Genomic DNA, 19,968 nt, shown 5'->3' on the forward strand with positions numbered 1-19,968 from the left:
GGGACAAACACAGACACATAGATACATATAGAAAGTCACATGCACTGAAACACACACACATACATACACGACTGGTTTTTTTCAGTTTCAGTCTACCAAATCCACTGACGAGGCTTTGGTCGGCCCGAGGCTATAGTAGACGCCACTTACCCAACGTGCCGTGCAGTGGGACTGAATCCAGAACGACGTGTTTGGAAAGCAAGCTTCTTATCACGTAGCAACTCCTGCGCCTATATATATATATATATATATATATATATATTCAAAAAAGAAAAACGACAAAAAACAACAACGTGAGGACGTGATACAGATTGTGTTACTGGACGCTCGGGAAAAGAAAGAAAGAGAATTTGATGTTTCGAGCGGAGCTCTTCGTCAGAAACATAGGACAGTCCAAAGAAGGGAAGACGGAGGAAGAAAAAATCGCCAACGATATCCACGAGGTTACATTGTGACATACATACATACATACATACATACATATATATGTACACTGACATGCTAAAGTGAACCTTAAGTAAACACTTGAATTATCTCTCAATCTTCCTTTTATTTTACACTCCTGTTCTCATATAAGTCTTCCCTAAAGCAACATAAATATTAACTAGGTCTATAACAGTAACAAGAGCCATAATATGGTAGAAATAAACAGAAAACAAGTTATTGACATGTTGACTATTTCATCACACGTTTCAATAAACAATCATTTATAGACGATTATGGTGTATAAATACAAAAATCTAATCGATCGTAATTGGTAAACTTCGACGTCTAAGTAATGGTTCAAATTTGATTAATCAATGATCTGATCTTCACCTAATGATATAGATCACAAGGTAAGCTGGTTAAATGGGTCAAGTTGTTTATTGTTCGATTTTTAGTAAAAACAATATGAAGTGTACATAAACGTACACTTGCATAAGTATACACATGCCAATACAAGTACGTACGCTGATATAAACAAGTATGTGCATACATATATAAGTTGGTGTATTACTATATATAGATACACACACACACGCACGTGCATATATATACATGACTAATTGAACAAAATACGCGTGGCTGTGTGGTAAGAAGCTTGCTTCACAACTACAAGGTTGCCAGTTTAGTCCCATTGTGTGGCATCTCAGGTAAGTGTCTTCTATTGCAGCATAGTGAGTGGATTTGGTGGACGGAAACTGAAAGAAACCCATTGCATATATATATATATATATATATATATATATATATATATATACATATATATATATATAATTCCTAATTAGGCGCAGGAGTGGCTGTGTGGTAAGTAGCTTGCTTACCAACCACACGGTTCCGGGTTCAGTCCCATTGTGTGGCACCTTGGGCAAGTGTCTTCAACTATAGCCTCGAGCCAACCAAAGCCTTGTGAGTGGATTTGGAAGACGGAAACTGAAAGAAGCCCGTAGTATATATATATATATATATATATATATATATATATATATATATATATATATATATGTGTGTGTGTGTGTGTGTGTGCGTGTGTGTGTGTGTGTGTATGTATTATGTTTGTGTGTTTGTGTTTGCCCCCCACCATCACTTGACAACCGATGTTGGTGTGTTCACGTCCCCGTAACTTAGCGGTTCGGCAAAAGAGAACGATAGATTAAGTACTGGGCTTACAAAAATATGTACTGGGGTCGCTTTGTTCGACTAAATGCGGTGATTCAGCATGGCCGCAGTCAAATAACTGAAACAAATAAAAGAAAAAGATATAAAAATAAACTATGGGCTAGGAAGAAGGACACAAGGGATTGTTTTGATATACCCATGGATGCCCCAGACTCTGCACAAGTAACAGATTTAGTAGGAATATACTTATTATCTGAACTTGGATTAGAACACATTAACATAGAAGGAGGACTTTATAGGGACAACCTACTCCTTATAACTAAAAACTGCACTAATAGATCATTAGAAAACATAAACAAAAAACTATACAAATTCTTTAAGAATTATGGTTTAGATATATTTATACAGAAAGAGCATTCTGCGGTTAACTACCTAGACACAAACCTAAACTTAGTAACTAATAAGACCCAGCCATTCCATAAGTAAAACAAGAACCTTAAGTACATTAATGCCCATTGCAACCATCCTAGCTCAGTCAGAAAAGCACTAATAGACAATATAAGTAAAAGAATTTCTATGGTATCCTCGGATACAGATACTTTCAATAAACATACCCCTTACTATAATAGTGCATTAAAAGAAGCAGAATATTATTCATAGTTTAAATTCTTTAATAATTACGGACCCAATAATAATACTAGCAAGCATCCTAACGCTCAGACCAACTATGGAAGTAATAGCAAAGATAATAATAAACAAGATAAAGAAATAAAGATAAAGACAATATATGTATAAGTAAAAATAATAATAATGATTATAGTAAGGATAATACCCAAAATATTTCGAATAAAAATAAGCATAGTTATTATTTTACAATTTACTAAAAGTATAGACGATAGTATTATAGAATATTTATGAATATTTTTAAAATCACAATAATTGTAACATTAATAATAATAATAAAAATAAACATAACAAGGAAATTATATGGTTAATTATCCCTTATGGGGATAAAATCAAAACTAATTTAAATGAAGAAATTCTGAACATAATAGAAGTATTCTTTAAAAAGAACAAAACGTACTCGAAAATATTCTTCGACAAAACTATCAGAGTTGGCTATTCTACGACAAGGAATGTAAGTAATATTATATCCCCAGTAAACAATTTCAAATTAAACAAATTCTATAATAACAATTTAACTAATATTAACATTACCTACGCAAGGACTATCACAAGCAATAAACATAACCGTATTTTAAATAAATGCACATGTAAGGACAAATCCAAATGTAGGCAATAATAATTGCAACCTAGATAACGTAATTTATAAATGTATAGTAACCTATAATAATAATAATAAGCAGAAGAAGAAAGAATATATTGGATCCACAGCGAATGAAATTAAAAGAATTTCCCAGCATTATCAGTCTTTCAAAAATCGCAAATTAATAAATTCGACAGGTCTAAGTAAATACATATGGGAGTTGAAATCTAATAAAATAGAATACATCCTTAACTGGAATATCATTTGTAGAGCGAAGTCATATAGAATAGGTAATAAAACGTGTTTATTATGCACAACAGAGTTTATGAAAATACTCCAGTCGAAAGAGTTATTACTGAACAGTATTGAAGAGAGAAGAACAAAATGCCGACATAGGAATATCTATACGTATAATAAAATGAAAAATATATAAATTATACCCCCTCCGCCAGAATTTCATCTCTTACACAATTATGTGGAAGATAGGTAACTGAAGTTATAATAGAATTTATAGTAGTATTAGATACGGATATACCACGAACCAATAATCTATTAAACAATATTACCTTAAAAGGAATAGGCAGGCCACATTTATCTAACATAAATCTCTAAATCTTAAACACTATAAAAAATATCCAGTTATAGCTAGAATTAAAAGTATAACATTTCTTGTTATTATCTCCTCTTGAATTCAACCTCTCTAATATTTATAACTTCAAAGGCAATTTATAGAAAGAGAAGGAAGGGGAAGAAAGAAGTTAGCAGAAAATTAAAAGTGGAGAAATATAGTGCGATAGGTGAATAAGAATAAAGGTTAAAGGCGTGGAAATAGATATATATGGTGGAAGTGAAAAACCAGCGCTAGTGTCGTAAACATTATCCGGTTCGTTGCGGTATAGCATTTGGGGATGATATACCCTCATAACACTGGGCATTAGAACACCTGTAAAACAATGAGTCGTCCCCCAAGAGCTATAACGCAGCGAACCGGCGAACAAAGAAAACACATGCACTGAATATGTGCGCTCGATGATACACACCCGCATACACACACACACAACGCACACACGCACACACGCACAGACACGCACAGACACGCACAGACACGCACACATATATAAATAGCTATACGCACGCATGCATATATAAATGGATATATTGCAAATAGGCGCAGATTTGGATTGGAGGTTAGAAATCTGATTCCCAACCACATGGTTCCAGGTTCAGTCACAGCGTGTGGTACTTTGGACAAATGCCTTCTACTATAGCCTTTTAGTAGACGGAAACTGAAAGAAGTTCGTCATATATATATGTATATATATATATATATGTATATATGTGTGTGTGCGTTTGTACCCTTCTCTCCGCTTGACAATCAGTGTTGGTTTGTTTACACCCTCGTAGAACATTGGTTCCGCAAGAGAGACCGATAGAATACTATACTTAAAAAGTGTACTGACATCGGTCTGTTCGACTAAAACCTCCTGAAGGCGTGCCCCAGCAGGGCCGCAGTCTAATGACTTCAACAAGTAAAAGAAAGATAAGAGACAGAATTCAGAGGTAAGTGATGTTTGATCATTGCTAGGACGATCATGACTTCGGATATATTTGAGTTATACGAGACCTCATCATTTAAACACAACCTAAACAACATTGTCATGTCTCAGAATGATTAGAGAGGCTATAGTTTTTTCATAGAAGACACATGTATACGATTTAAAATAAGGAGAAAATACTAAGCGATACTAGCAGTATGGAACATATATTAAAGTGAATAATATTAATGTAGTTTTACGTAGTGAAACAAAAACTTTAATAACTTTAGACTGGGGTTTATGTCATGAAAACAGGTATAATTTTCTTAATGATTGATTCCCTGTGTTTTGTATTCTAACGTTAAAATACGCATCGATGTAAGCAAATGATGTCATCCTAGCTGTGGAAAATAAGTCGAATCTTCATCTAATCATGTTGTCCTAGATAAAACGGCAGGTGAGAGAAAGTGGGGATGGTTATGGTTGGAATGCTTTTGAATGTGGATCACCTCGATCAGGGTTTATTTGGAGCAAAACGTCAAAAAGAACAACAATAAACACTGTGTTGATTGATATGTTAATGAATAATTCATGAAAGAAACTCATCTAACAGATCTTTGGCCTTTGTCAAAACGTGTTTCTGAATGAATATTATAATATGTTGTTTGGTTAAGAAATTCGTTTTCCAGCCATGTGGTTTTAGGGTCATTCCAACTGCACGGCACCTTGGGTTTTTGTCTTTTTCCAGAACCTCGGTTCTCAATATTATGGGTGAAATTTGCAATACAGAAAGGTGTCAAAGGGCTTCGGAGGGTGCAATAAGACGATGGGACGTAGCTATATGGACGCTGGCTATTTGATCTGTTGACGGGACATTCAATCCTTTTTGGCGGCAATACATTTTGGCGTTGGTGATAATCACACAGAAACGCGCGCGCACACGCACACACACACACACACACACACGCACACACACACACACACACACAAATACACATACACACACACAAGCACACACACGTTTGCGCGTGCAGTGATATACATATACAAATAGAGTGAGAGAGAGAAAAAGAGAGAGACATTACATGCACATACAAACTTGATACTCACACACAAAGAGGGAGAGAGAGAGAGAGAGAGAGAGAGAGAGAGAGAGAGAGAGAGAGAGAGGGGGTAGAAGATGGCGGTGACACCAAAACAATTGCACCATGCCTACCGCAGGGTCCGTTCCTCTTCGTGGGTGGTAGATTTTAATCCTCGCCTGATTGACACAACTACAGAACTACCGCTGCCCTTGGTATCCATAACGGACCCACTCTTTTGAAAGCACACGGTCCAAGTCACTGGTCTGAGAATAGCTTCTCTTTTTAACGCCGGTGTCGGATGTCCTAGAAAGAGACTTGAATATAGAACTTCCTCCACGTCTGATCAAGATGTGGATGTCTAACGTAAGAATAAGACCTCGGATTTAGAAGAACGATATAATAAATATTATTATCACTTGTTTGTAAGTGGATGAAAGGCAAAGTTAACTGCGGCGGAATTTAAACTCAAAAGTTAAAACGTAAGGCATTTAACAAGATGATCTAATAAGTCAGCAAATCGACTGCCATTTCTTCAGAAAGTTGTTATATAAATTAATGTCACTGCCGATATGAGCAAAAATGTGTGTGATGAAGATTAATAACATTGATATTAAATGTCTTGAAAATGGAAAAGGATGCAATAATTATCTTATCTAATTAAGAAATATTAGAATTCATTTTAATTTCAAAGTTCAGTTTCAGATCTACGATGAAATACACGCTGCATTATCAAAAAATATATGTATACTCTATTCCAAAATGACAAACAATAAATGAATAAAGTTTTGCATCGGCTTTTCAAAAACTGTATATCTAAAACCACATTATCTACTGTGTTACTTGATTTTAAAGGTTCGGGTGTCATTTTGAAAAGAAATTTGTTTGCTATTTATGACGTGTAAAGTGACTGGGTAAAAGCTCTTCAGTTGGTTAGGAAAGAAACATCTGGCCTTGTTATGCTGTCAGCAAAAGTTTGTGTATTTCTTGACAAGTAGAAAGAAAAAAATGTTTAAAGACAGGCTACTTGTCATTTGTCATAGAATGATAGTTATTATTCAATAGAAGATGGGAAACTGAAATTCATCAATAGATACGTCATGAAGGTCACGGATATGATAAAATATGAGCGGATGTATTTGTAGTAGTGTTTTAAAAAGAACCATTGTGAAGTTGAGATAAATTGACAATATGTTATATATATATATGCTATTTGTAAGCTTTACATCTACCCAAAAACCTTTTCTAAACATCAAATCACAAGATGAAACATTTTCGATACTAACAACAACATGACATGTCAGAATAACAAACCCTACCTTCTAGATAAAAGCGGCAAATACTCTAAATAGCAATAGCAAAGAGAAAAGAAATCGACCAGCTAAAACATATTACCTATTTACATTCTTATGTGAACGTTTAAAAAAATTTCCATTACAACAAGTTGACACACCCAATTACAAAGATTTTAAATACTAGACTTTGTCAAAGCAAAGGATTAAATCCAAAAACTAGTGTCGCAACCTGTGCCTGCCTAACAAAATGAACTCACCTAAACATGCACACTTGCTTACATGAATAAATTCTATACAGTAACGTAACCCCAAATTTAATCAATAAAAATTCCTCCAAAACACATTTCCATAACACCCGGCTATAAAAACCTAATTACCACTCCACCCAAACCTAATCCGCCATGTGAGATTTTAATTCGACAAAGACAAACCCAAGATTATATTCAATGAATCGCGATCTGACGATGGTTTAACTGGCCAATGCTTCGATATGACTGTCAATATTTTTGTTTAAGAAAAATAAATTTGTACTCTACAAAAGTCTAGGATAAACCAACAGATTTTATATATATGTATATATATTTATTTATTTATTTATTTATGTGTTTTAGCCAAGTGGCTGCGGTCATGCTGGTGCACCACCGTGATTTTGACGTTCCTTGCATGGCTCTTCTCCCCCACCTGACATGGTCCAATCAAGAGTTTTGATGGCACATCTGGTGTATAAGAGAATTTGACACAGCTGCCCTAAGCTGCGTCTCATTACGAGCCATTGGTTCGTCTAGTATCGTGGAGAGGAAAGCGTCAAGTTTTGTCTTGAAGACCTCCGCATCCATGTCTTGCATGTCTCTCAAATGTTTTGGCAGGGCATTGAAGAGCTGAGGTCCTCTGAAACCGAGGCTGCTGCAGTATCTCGTTCTTATGTGAGATGCAGTGGACGGTACCTTTGGCACCATGCAGTGGCGACCCGTGCGGGCATTCCTGTAGTACTTGATACCAAAGTTTGGCACCAGTCCTGTGTATATATATCTATATATTTACATTAATACATGCTTATATATTTATATACATATACATATTTATATGCATATATATGTATATACATATGTATGTCTCTATATATCTTTATATAATATATATATATATATATATATGTGTGTGCGTGTGTGTGTGTGTGTGTGTGTGTGTGTGTGTGTGTGTGTGTGTGTGTGTGTGTTTAAATTGTTTCAGCTTCAAAGCTGTGGGCATGCTGGGGCACCACCGTTATATATTGTTATATTTCAGGATGGTCATTTTTGGGGGGCGGGGTAGCAAATAAACACGTGCTATATATTCGTTCTTCGCTCATTTATTATTGTTCTTATTTTATCTTATGTTCATTGTCTGAAATCTTTTGCACGCATATGGGTTTTCTTCAGCTACCCTTTCTATCTGCGTGTGTCCTCCTGCTCCACCTAGTCCAGAGAATAGACTGGGCGGAGCAGTAGGATACACGTGGATCGAAAGGGCCACCGAAGAAGTCACAGATGTGTGGCAAAAGATTTCCAGAAAGTACAACAAAAAATGAAAAACGAATACATAGTGCATGTGTTTATTTGGCAAAAAAAAAAATGCCATTCCGAAATATAGCAATACCTGTTTCATCACACGGTTTCACATCAGGAACTTTACGAAACAAATTCATAAACGTGATATACTATATATATATATATATATATATATATATATATATATATATATATATATAAGTATATACATACATACATATATGCATGCATACATAGATACATACATACATACATATATATGTATATATATATATATATATATATATATATATATATATATATATATATATATATATATATATATATATATATATATACATATATATATATATATACATATATATATATATATATATATATATATATATATATATATATATATATATATATATATATATATATATATATATATATATATATATATATATATATATATATATATATATATATATATATATATATATATATATATATATATATATATATATATATATATATATATATATAGTAAGAGGCGAGATATAATATCCAAGCAGATACCGAATTTCCCTGAGTAATATGCCAAAGCTTGTTCCCTCAGATGGTTTGTTTTTGGGTAAACTTCCTTTAGGTGCCATTCGTCGTTGTTACAGTTTATTCTTTGGCTACTTAGAATGTAAAGTACAATACTGATAATAAGGAGAATGAAGAATTTGAACATTCAAACTTTGTGTTTATTTCCAGTTAGTTTATTCATAATAATTGTCCGACATATGTTTCAATCGTACTAACTACATATTGTTGCCTATTTATATGCAGTGATTTATGCACTATAAGCACGATCTCCTTATGGCATATATGAATCTGAATTAGGCTTGGTAGTATATATATATAAGAATAAATGTACGATACGAACCTTTTCCTATGAAGTTTTTGTATCGAGTGTGTAAGAGCTTTTGCTTATAATCTGTTTAGATGAAGTTTGTTTTAGTTGTGATGTTGATTATTTCCGCTTTAGTGTCGGTTTGAGAACTTTTGTAAAATATTACTCCATTAACTTTCGTAGTTGCTTATTGTCTTCCTTTAGTTTGAAAACGGAAATATTTTGGATTTTCCATTATCACAAATATCTAGATGCTTACTACCTGGTACATTTCTAAGAGGTTAAATCTTAAGTTGTTGTTTACGAACTCTGACACGGCAAATTGATTTTAATTCAGCTTGGTGATGTAACTTTCATTGCATTGTGGGCATGTGATGCAGTAGAAGAGATCTTTCATTCTCATTTCATGTTTGCATTAACTTACATTTCCTGCCCATTCTTCAATCTTTTGGTTGTTCCCAGTTCAATTATTCCACACGTCTCACAGATGGATAGATAGATAACTGTATACATATGCATATCTATTTATATTACTCTGTCTACTAAATTTGTCTGTCTACTGATCTGTCTACCTGTCTGTCTGTCTATCTCTGATTTTGTATATATATATATATATATATATATATATATATATACCCTCTCTCTCTTTTACTCTTTTACTTGTTTCAGTCATTTGACTGTGGCCATGTTGAGCACCGCCTTTAGTCGAGCAAATCGACTCCAGGACTTATTCTTTGGAAGCCTAGTACTTATTCTATCGGTCTCTATCGGCGACACTAAGTTACGGGGACGTAAACACACCAGCATCGGTTGTCAAGCGATGGTTGGTGGGGGGGGGACAAACACAGACACACAAACATATACACGCGCATACATATATATATATATATATGTACATATATACGACGGGCTTCTTTCAGTTTCCGTCTACCAAATCCACTCACAAGGCTTTGGTCGGCCCGAGGCTATAGTAGAAAACAATTGCCCAAGGTGCCACGCAGTCACTCCTGCGCATATATATATATATATATATATATATATATATATATATATATATATATATATATATATATATATAAATTCAAATTACGATAAACGTAAACAAACAAACGAAGTTTGCTTTTAGAAGTGTTGAGATGTCTTAGAAAGTTAAAGAAGTGATTTTAAGTTCTCAATCACAGAATAATGCTAATAATATAGCCTGAACAGGATAAACTACCGCTATTTTGCAGAAAAAGTGTAGGCGGTCAACGCATATGTATATAAAGTTTTTTTACCACTGTAACATGGCAATTCTAAAAAGAACTATGCTACTACATTTTAACCCCAGGAAAACATATTTTCCTACTGGTTAACAACACACAACCTGTGTCCGATATAGTGTGATTAAGAGAGCGAATCATTCCTCTCCGGCTTGGGAAGACCAGTAGATCAACATATCGAACATAGAGTGTGTGTCATTAACCAGCTGGAAAATACGTTTTCCTGGTGCTAAAATGTAGTAACAGTTCTTTATAGAACATCCATGTTATAGTGGCAAAAAAATGTAACTGTCTAGTATTGTTACTACTTGTATCTCATTTAGAGATTTTAGACCTAGCTATTTTGTTCATATGTGTGTGTGTGTATGTATGTATGTATGTATGTATGTATGTATGTATATATATATATATATATATATATATATATATATATATATATATATATATATATGTATAAGAATAATGGAGATGGAGACAAACGTTCAAGATGTTATTTAAATCATTTATATCACATCACCAACAAATGTTTCGATAGATGCATTAAAATAAATCCGAGAGGAAGAATAATTTGGAAAATACATCAATCTCATCAGAGAGGATGTAAACGCACATCATATCGGAATTGGATTCTCTAACAGCAATAAACTCCTGCATATTATATCCTTCGATAACAACTATATTCTTAAAGGTAAAAGGGTTTCACTTCTAAACTATAAAAACCATAATAATAATAATGATAATTTCTCTTTAAATAATAGTATCAAAGGCAATATTGCTTGTAATTGTGGTACGAATAAAACTTACGTTCTTAACGGAAATTGCAGAATTAAAAACGTAATTTATCACTGTAAAATTTCTGCAGGAGCTAAAGAATATTTTTATATTGGCATTTCATGAACGTCCCATAGAAGTCCTCCAAAGTGTCTTACTTCAGCCTGAAATAAAAATGTTGGAAGATCAGCTTATTAATTAGATAGGAATGATATAATAAAATTACAAAAATTTGGGTTAGTTAGAACTGCCTCTCCTGAAATAGTATGCACCTCGTGTATATATACGTCTACACACACACACACACACACACGCACACACACACACACACGCACACACACACATACACACACACATATATATATATATATATATATATATAAAATTTATTAGTAAGGGTAAAAATTAATATTAATCAATTAAAACCAGTGGTCTAGCATATTAAAAAAATCCGAAGATTCAAATTATATTACATACAAAAATAAGAGGAATGGCCAGCAAAAGTGGACTCCTATATGCTACAAATAGATGCCGAATCATCTAACCACGAAGAAATATGTTCTCAGTAAAAAAAATTAGCGACACAACAGACTGCAAAAGGGCAAGACAAATGAAAAAATACTAAAAAAAAAAAAAACGATTACCTACGTACCATGGTTTCACCTGTTAAAATTTACGTAAGTAAATATCTGCAGGATCATCAGCGTAGTCTGTGGATTTAAAAATATAAATCGACAGACTACGCTGATGATCCTGCAGATATTTACTTACGTAAATTTTAACAGGTGAAACTATGGTACGTAGGTAATCGCTTTTTTTTTTTAGTATTTTTTCATTTGTCTTGCCCTTTTACAGTCTGTTGTGTCGGTAATTTTTTACTGAGAACATATTTCTTCGTGGTTAGATGATTCGGCATCTATTTCTAGCATATAGGAGTCCAATTTTGCTGGTCATTCCTCTTATATATATATATATATATATATATATATATATATATATATATATATATATATATATATATATATATATATATATATGTATATACATATATATACATATATATATATATATATATATATATATATATATATATATATACATATATATATGCGTGTGTGTGTGTATAGACGTATATATATATATATATATATATATATATATATATATATATATATATATATATAGGTATATATATATATCCATATATATATGTGTGTGTATGTATATATACATGTATGTCTGCTGGAGTAACGTTCGGAAGGTTTAGTCGAGCAAATCGATCCCAGTACTTTTTAAGTCTGCCACTTATACTATCAGCGTTTTCTTTGAATTGCTAATTAAGGGGAATGTAAACAAACTAATTACAGTTATCAAGCGGTGAAGGTAGTAACTGAAAGTAACACACACACACACACACACACACACACACATTCATACGACGGGCTTCATGTGGCTGCCATGTGGTTTCACATACAAGACATCAGTTGACTCGGGGTTATAGTAAAAGAAACTTGTCTTAGATATCGACACCACGTTGTTTATTGCCACATCTTTTATATACATCTTTTATATACATCTTTTATATACATCTTATATACATTTTTATCCGCGCACTAGCTGTTGTTGTTGGCACTCCGTCGCTTACAGCGTCGAGGGTTCCAATTGATCCGATCAACGGAACAGCCTGCTCGTGAAATTAACGTGCAAGTGGCTGAGCACTCCACAGACATGTGTACGCTTAACGTAACTCTCGGGGATATTCAGCGTGACACAGACTGTGACAAGGCTGACCCTTTGAATTACAGGCACAACAGAAACAGGAAGTAAGAGTGAGAGAAAGTTGTGGTGGAGGAGTACAGCAGGGTTCACCACCACCCCCTGCCGGAGCCTCATGGAACTTTTGGTGTTTTCACTCAATAAACACTCACAACACCCGGTCTGGGAATCGAAACCACGATCCTATGACCGCGAGTCCGCTACCGTAACCACTGGGCCATTGCACCTCCACAAAGAGCGTACTAGCACGCATGCAGAAATATTGTAAGACAAAGAGAGACAGACATGGAGACATACAGATAGATAGATTTAGAGGAGGAATCATAAACCTAGGTTTCTTCTAGTTGTTGAATATACATCGGTGTAGAGTATGTCATTTGATAGGTGGAATCGTCTCCCATTCGAAACAAATGCATGTTTGGAATATTTCATTAATTTATATCTAAACTATCTCAGCAGACCAACAGGTTACGAAATGCGAAATGTCAATCAAAGCAATGAGAAGCAATGATATAATATGTACAATAGACACACATACACACGCGCGTGCATGTATATATAATACGCACACACACACCCACACACACACGCGCGCGCACACCCACCCACACACACGCACACGCACACACTCACTCACATGCATGTGTATGTATGTATGTATATATATATATATATATATATATATATATATATATATATATATATATATATATATATATATATATATATATATATATAGGTATACATGTAAATAGGAAGGTATATGCATATGAATATATGTATACACACAAACCTGTATAAATATATAAATATATACATATATATATATATATATATATATATATATATATATATATATATATATATATGTGTGTGTGTTTGTACGTATGTATATATATCTATGTGTGTATATATACATATATATATATATATATATATATATATATATATATATATATATATATATATATATATATATATATTTATACATATGTATATATATGTGTGTGAGTGTTTGTGTGAATGTATGTATGTATGTATGTATGTATGTATGTGTGTATGTATGTATGCATTTATGTATGACTCAAATTCAAACTAGAAAACAGTGAGCTACCACTGGATGTAAGACCAAAGAGATAGGAAGCAAAACGTTGTTCTAAAAATGTAAAGCAGAGAATGCTACCCTGGGTTTAGAGAACAATGTGTTTTGAAATAGAAAGTTCGCAATAGCATGTGTGTATGTTCGTGCTTGAGTGTGTGTGTATGTGTGTATGTGTGTGGGTGGGGTGTAAGTGTCGCTTATGCAGTGTACGGAAGGAAACTTGATTAATTTAGGAAGAAAGAAAGAAATCTGAATAAATACTTGATTAGAATAACAGAATAACCACATCATTCTGGAAAATGCCTTTTTCAAGTTCTGATATAACCCCCTGTACATATGTCGTTTAGTTTCCTGGAACATAAGATCCACCATTGATATTCACGATCTAATTGCAGCAAGAAAAATATGGAAGAAATTAAGATGGATAGAATTCATATTACGTGCAAGCAGATTTCGAACAGAAAACAAAGGCATCAATTTGTCATTTTCTGTTCAGATATACAATAACTGCTGAGTGTAAATAACGTTACTGAAAGACAATTAAGAAAATGTAACGTTGCTACTTTTGCTGACATTCTTAACGAGTTCCTAAGTGGCCGTTGCTGTGTAACGTTGATGTGAAGGTTATTGTTGTTACTGTTATTGTTCAGCGTCTGTCCAATCCTAATCAGGTAGGTGTACGATAATCCCTCGACTATTGCGGGTGCTATGTTCGAAAACACCCCGCGATAGATGAAAATCTGCGAAGTAGAAACAGTGCTGTACTGTATATTTTTTATCATTATTTTTATAATTTGTATATATTTATTTTATTCTAAATGCAAAACAACACCACGGAGGAATCGACGTAAGCTTAAATAATAAACCAAGATAGGTGAAGTGTGATAAATGAACGGTAATAAGGCGAGGGATTACTGTATAATCAAAAAGGCTTTAGCTGTGACAGTTCGGACATCTTGTTTTTCAGGTATAGATATATTGAATCAAAAGGATGTCAGGTCCGTCCCGAGCCTCAGGCTCATAAGGCCGGCTAAGTGAACTGGAGCAACATGACATGAAGTGTTTTCCTCAAGAACTCATCCGTCCAGGAATCGAAGACACAACCTTACGATCATGAGTGCAACATGCTAACCACTAAACCACACGCCTTCATATAGAAATATAGACATAGTACCTATATCTAGCAATACATTTATCTTTTGTGACATTCCTTTTTAAAGTGAGTAGCAGGTAATGTTTGTGAGATATTCCTGTTAGTTCTATAAATCAATCGAATATGTATTGGCTTCGGCGCTGATCCGGTTAGCTCTAGTTTCCAGTTGAGCTGTCTTTAGCGAAAGCAAGTTTGGATAATAATTTAGGACTCTGATGGTGGGTCAATGGTCTTGGGAGAGAGTTTGTGGTTAGCAGTTAAGTTGGTTCTGTGCCGACGAAGAGAAACAACCCTGGAACCGTGCTGTCCACAGATACTGCTTTGTGCTGGGTGGGGGTGGGGTGTTAAACTCCCCTGTTCGCAAATATAAAGACACAGATTGTGTGTCGTATAGCCAGCTGGAGACGATGTCTCCTGGAGCTGAACAACAGTAGCATTCGTGCTCATTGTGACTGCCACATTAGATTGGCAAATAACCTTTACTTTAAAGTACTACTACTGAATATTTTTCGTTGAGAGATTTAGGAACAATAATATTTCCCCACCTCTCTCTCTCTCTCTCTCTATATATATATATATATATATACATATACATATATATTGACGACGCGTTCGCATAATTTCCATTTACTAATTTTCTCTCTCTCATAAGATAGAAAATAAGTGAAATTGAAGCTATGTTAGAATACAAATAACCAAGATGTCGCGCAGTGATATGAACCAGTGCCACGAGATTGCGAAACACATTTCTAAATCACATATACACCCTGCACACATACACTTGCACGCGCGCACACACACACACGCACACAAACAGATACACACACATGCACACGCACAAATGCATTTTTTTTAAATATTACCATGGTAAATGTTCATTTTAATGAAACACAATTCACAGGAGACCGTTGAAAGATTTGATTAAACGAACTGATCAGAGAAGACATTTTATTCTTATTTAATTTTCTCTCTTGTACTGCTTAGTGTGGTATTTTTCATTTTAACACTTTTGGAATTCTTTAAAGTTTATTTTCGTAATTCTTGGCTTATTTTAGGATTTCATATTTATTTTCCGTTACTTTAATTTTTTATATTTACTTTTTCGCGTTTACTTTTCCGCTGATAATTTTCTTTGTTATGTTTTTAAATGTTCTTTTTTTTTGTTGTTAAAACAATCTTTCTTTGTTGAAGGTTGAAAACAAACTGCCAAAAGTTTTCAAATAAAATGTTTGATTCATATTTCCATGTTTTCTTCAATTCAATAATCCCTCCACGAAAGAATTAACATAGAAATTTAAAAAAAAATATCTATATATAAAATACAATGTGAACAAATAATAAAAAGGAGTCGGATGTAAAGGATGTCATGAAAGGAAGAGACAGAAGTGTTGTGCCAAAAGGGATACTAATGAATATTATTCTGTGGTTCAGGGACATGGTATCGGAAAGAAGAATTAAAAATGGCTATATTCTCTCAAGAATAACTTTCTTGACTCCGAATGTCAACATTAAATTATTTTACAAAGGAATATTTGGCACCAAAACTGATCTAAACCAAGATAAACGTAATGTTGCTGTGCACGTGTTAGGTCGTATGTGCTCTCATGCGCGCGTGTATATGTATGTGTGTGTGTGTGTGTGTGTGTGTGTGTGTGTGTGTGAGAGAGAGAGAGAGAGAGAGAGAGAGAGAGATTGGAGGAAAAGAGAACTTATATGCTTTCGAATATTGAAATTTCTTTGAACATTACCTCCAACAGCGGCATCAGCATCTTCATTGTTGTCGTTATCTTCATGTTGATAGTGAGTCATCTTCATCACCATTTTCATCACCATCCTCATTATCATCATCATCACCGTCACAATAATGATCAATCAAAAATCGTCGTCATCGTCACAATCAACATCATCAACACTACTATCACTAACATGATGCCTCTCCTTCTTCTTCTCCTCCTCACATGGGGCAGACAGACAGCAAAATTTTTGCTTGAAGAACACTTTGGCCATCCATCCATCCACCCATCCATCCATCCATCCATCCATCCATCCATCTTTACGGATCACTGTTTTTGGGAGAGTCGTAAGGGCAGATTCTTCTTAAGATGCTATCAGAAGCCATCATCATTAGATTTTTCCGGTAGGAAGCCCAAGTTTCCTGAAAATATAACTAACTAAAACAAAGGATATTATCCAACCATCTCATTTTCGGTCTACCCTAGGTCTCCTTTCGGTTGGTTTGACTTGAAGGATCCATCTTTCAATACTTTCCTGTGACATTCTAGTTCCATGTTCATAGCACCGGAGCTGTGACCTCTCAATGCGGAAAAGTCGTGGTTGGACCTGGTGAAACTGCCAGATCTCCGAGCAATGTATCCCTGTTGAGTACCCTTATTCCAGAGATCCTTCGGAAGAACCCCATTTTGACTGCTTGTATTCGTGGACATTACACACGCTTTCGGTCATTACCTAACATTAAGAAAAATAAAAGCTGGATATGGTTCTGGAAGAGTTCAGGGGATAATTAAACGTTTACTATCCAGGAATATCTTAAAGCTATATGACAAGAATGGTGTGGAATTGGAGACCCGTGGTAAAATTATAGAAGTGTTTAGAAATAATGTCAGAACGGAATTTGGTATTTCCCAGTGTGAAAGCGTTGTGATGAAGAAAAGGAAATACCATAAAAGTAATGTTACGGAAGATTGATATAAGTATCCAGGAGTCTTGGGAGCTGGTGATATAATTGGTAGAACAAAAAAATAAAGATAAGTGTAAGAAGAATACTAAAGTCAAAAACCAAGTGCATAAGTACTGTTACTACCATAAACTCAAGAACCATATCCCTCATCTGTTACAGTGCCGAGTAAAGTGTTAGGAAAAATGCCAGATTGGAAGGGCCTAGGACCAGATTTAGTTCAAGGGTACTGGTTAAAGAAATTTAGTAAATTACATGGGATACTGTGGAAGCAACTTCGGGACTGCCTGAATAGAAGAGTAATATCAGATTGGATGACCTGAGGGAGAACAGTTCTTCTTACGAAAGACAAAATCAAGGGTGATACAGCTAGCAATTATTGACAAATCACTTGCTTACCATTAGGGTGGAAGCTGTTAACAGGAATGCTCTCAGAAAGCATTTACGAGCACCTTGACAGCCAGAATTTGCTGCCCGAAGAGCAAAAAGGTTGCAAGAAGAGGACAAGAGGAACTCATGATCTATTATACATAGACAAAGCAGTTCTAAATGAAGTAATATCTAGAAGGAAAAATTTAGCAATAGCATGGATAGATTATAAGAAAGCCTATGAAATGACCTCATACTCATGAATGTGTGAATGTTTGAGTATATTCAGAATTGCAGACAACATATAAAAATTTTTCCAATTCTATTTATATAAAATAGCGGAGTTAATTCTGTTTCTATGTCTAAAAGTTTGAGAGTTATGTGCGTCTGATTTTAAATATATCTCCGTGATGCCTATATACTTTTCTTCAGTGGATCCAGTAGATGCTGTCATTGCTCTGTGACAAACAGCTTTGTGAAGTATTATTTGCCTGCAAGATGTGATAATACAACAACTGTATTCCGACTGTTGGATTGGAGTGATTGTTTGTAAGATTTTTGTTGTGGTTGCATAATCGAAATGAGATATTTTTTTATAAAACCGTACCTAAAATAATTCTTAATGATGAACTGAAGATTTATAATAGGAAATCTTCTAACAATAACATTGACTTAGACCTTACTCTGCTCTGTTACCTTACCCATGTTCTGTAACAAATCACACCGGTATTGTCTATAAACGTCCTTGAATGAATCCTAAATTAGCTCAACACCACATTATAACCACTAGCAAGCTTATATACACAATCTTGATAAATCATAAGAAAACCTTCAACCACAAGATGAGACCTGAATAGGATACATCTACTTCGTAAAACGCTATTCAAGTACACTTACAAACAACTTTACATTCATGCTTAACTGAACTGAAACAATAGCAAAATCTATTATCAAGTCAGAAAGTCTGTCTCTATCATCCCTTCCTCTCCGCCGCATTCTCCGCCTTCCTTCTTAGACAGTCACTTCTGTGTTTGGTTTTCTACAGTGACGCCGTCGTCATATGCAGACACGGATCTCCAGCATCCTTGTTCATGCGGGACAGTAAAAATAAGCTGAATGCGAACTACTTTAATGATGATGATGACAAAAAGAAGATAGCGTTAGGGATAGTACAGTAAGTACAACGGTCATATGCCATAACACATGAGAAAAGTGGGAGGGATGGCATTGAAGCTAACCAGAATTATTCCTGGTGATCTTAGAAACCGACATTCCCAGGCATGAAAAATATATAGCTAATAAAGGTGGGTGACCCTGGAGTAATTACAGTAAAACCTTAATTAATAGGAGAAACTAAAGTATGGTATATAAATATTTATTTATTCTAAGATGCTGATGCTGAAAGAAATCAGAATTCAGAATGAAATAAAGTAAAATTAAAATAGATTCACGGAAACTAATGTAGGGTCAAAAGAGAGCGATAAAAATAAGAATTGAGATATGAAAAAGAAAGAACAAATGCATAACAAAGCTAATTATTTACTGGGGTAGATATTAGAAATCACTGTAATGGAAAAGTGGGGAGACAGTAAATATATATAAGCTGTTACATCCTATTAGACAGTAAAAAGG

The sequence above is a fragment of the Octopus bimaculoides genome, chromosome 9 (genome assembly GCF_046866305.1).
Source record: "Octopus bimaculoides isolate indiv1 chromosome 9, ASM4686630v1, whole genome shotgun sequence".
Taxonomy (NCBI): domain Eukaryota; kingdom Metazoa; phylum Mollusca; class Cephalopoda; order Octopoda; family Octopodidae; genus Octopus; species Octopus bimaculoides.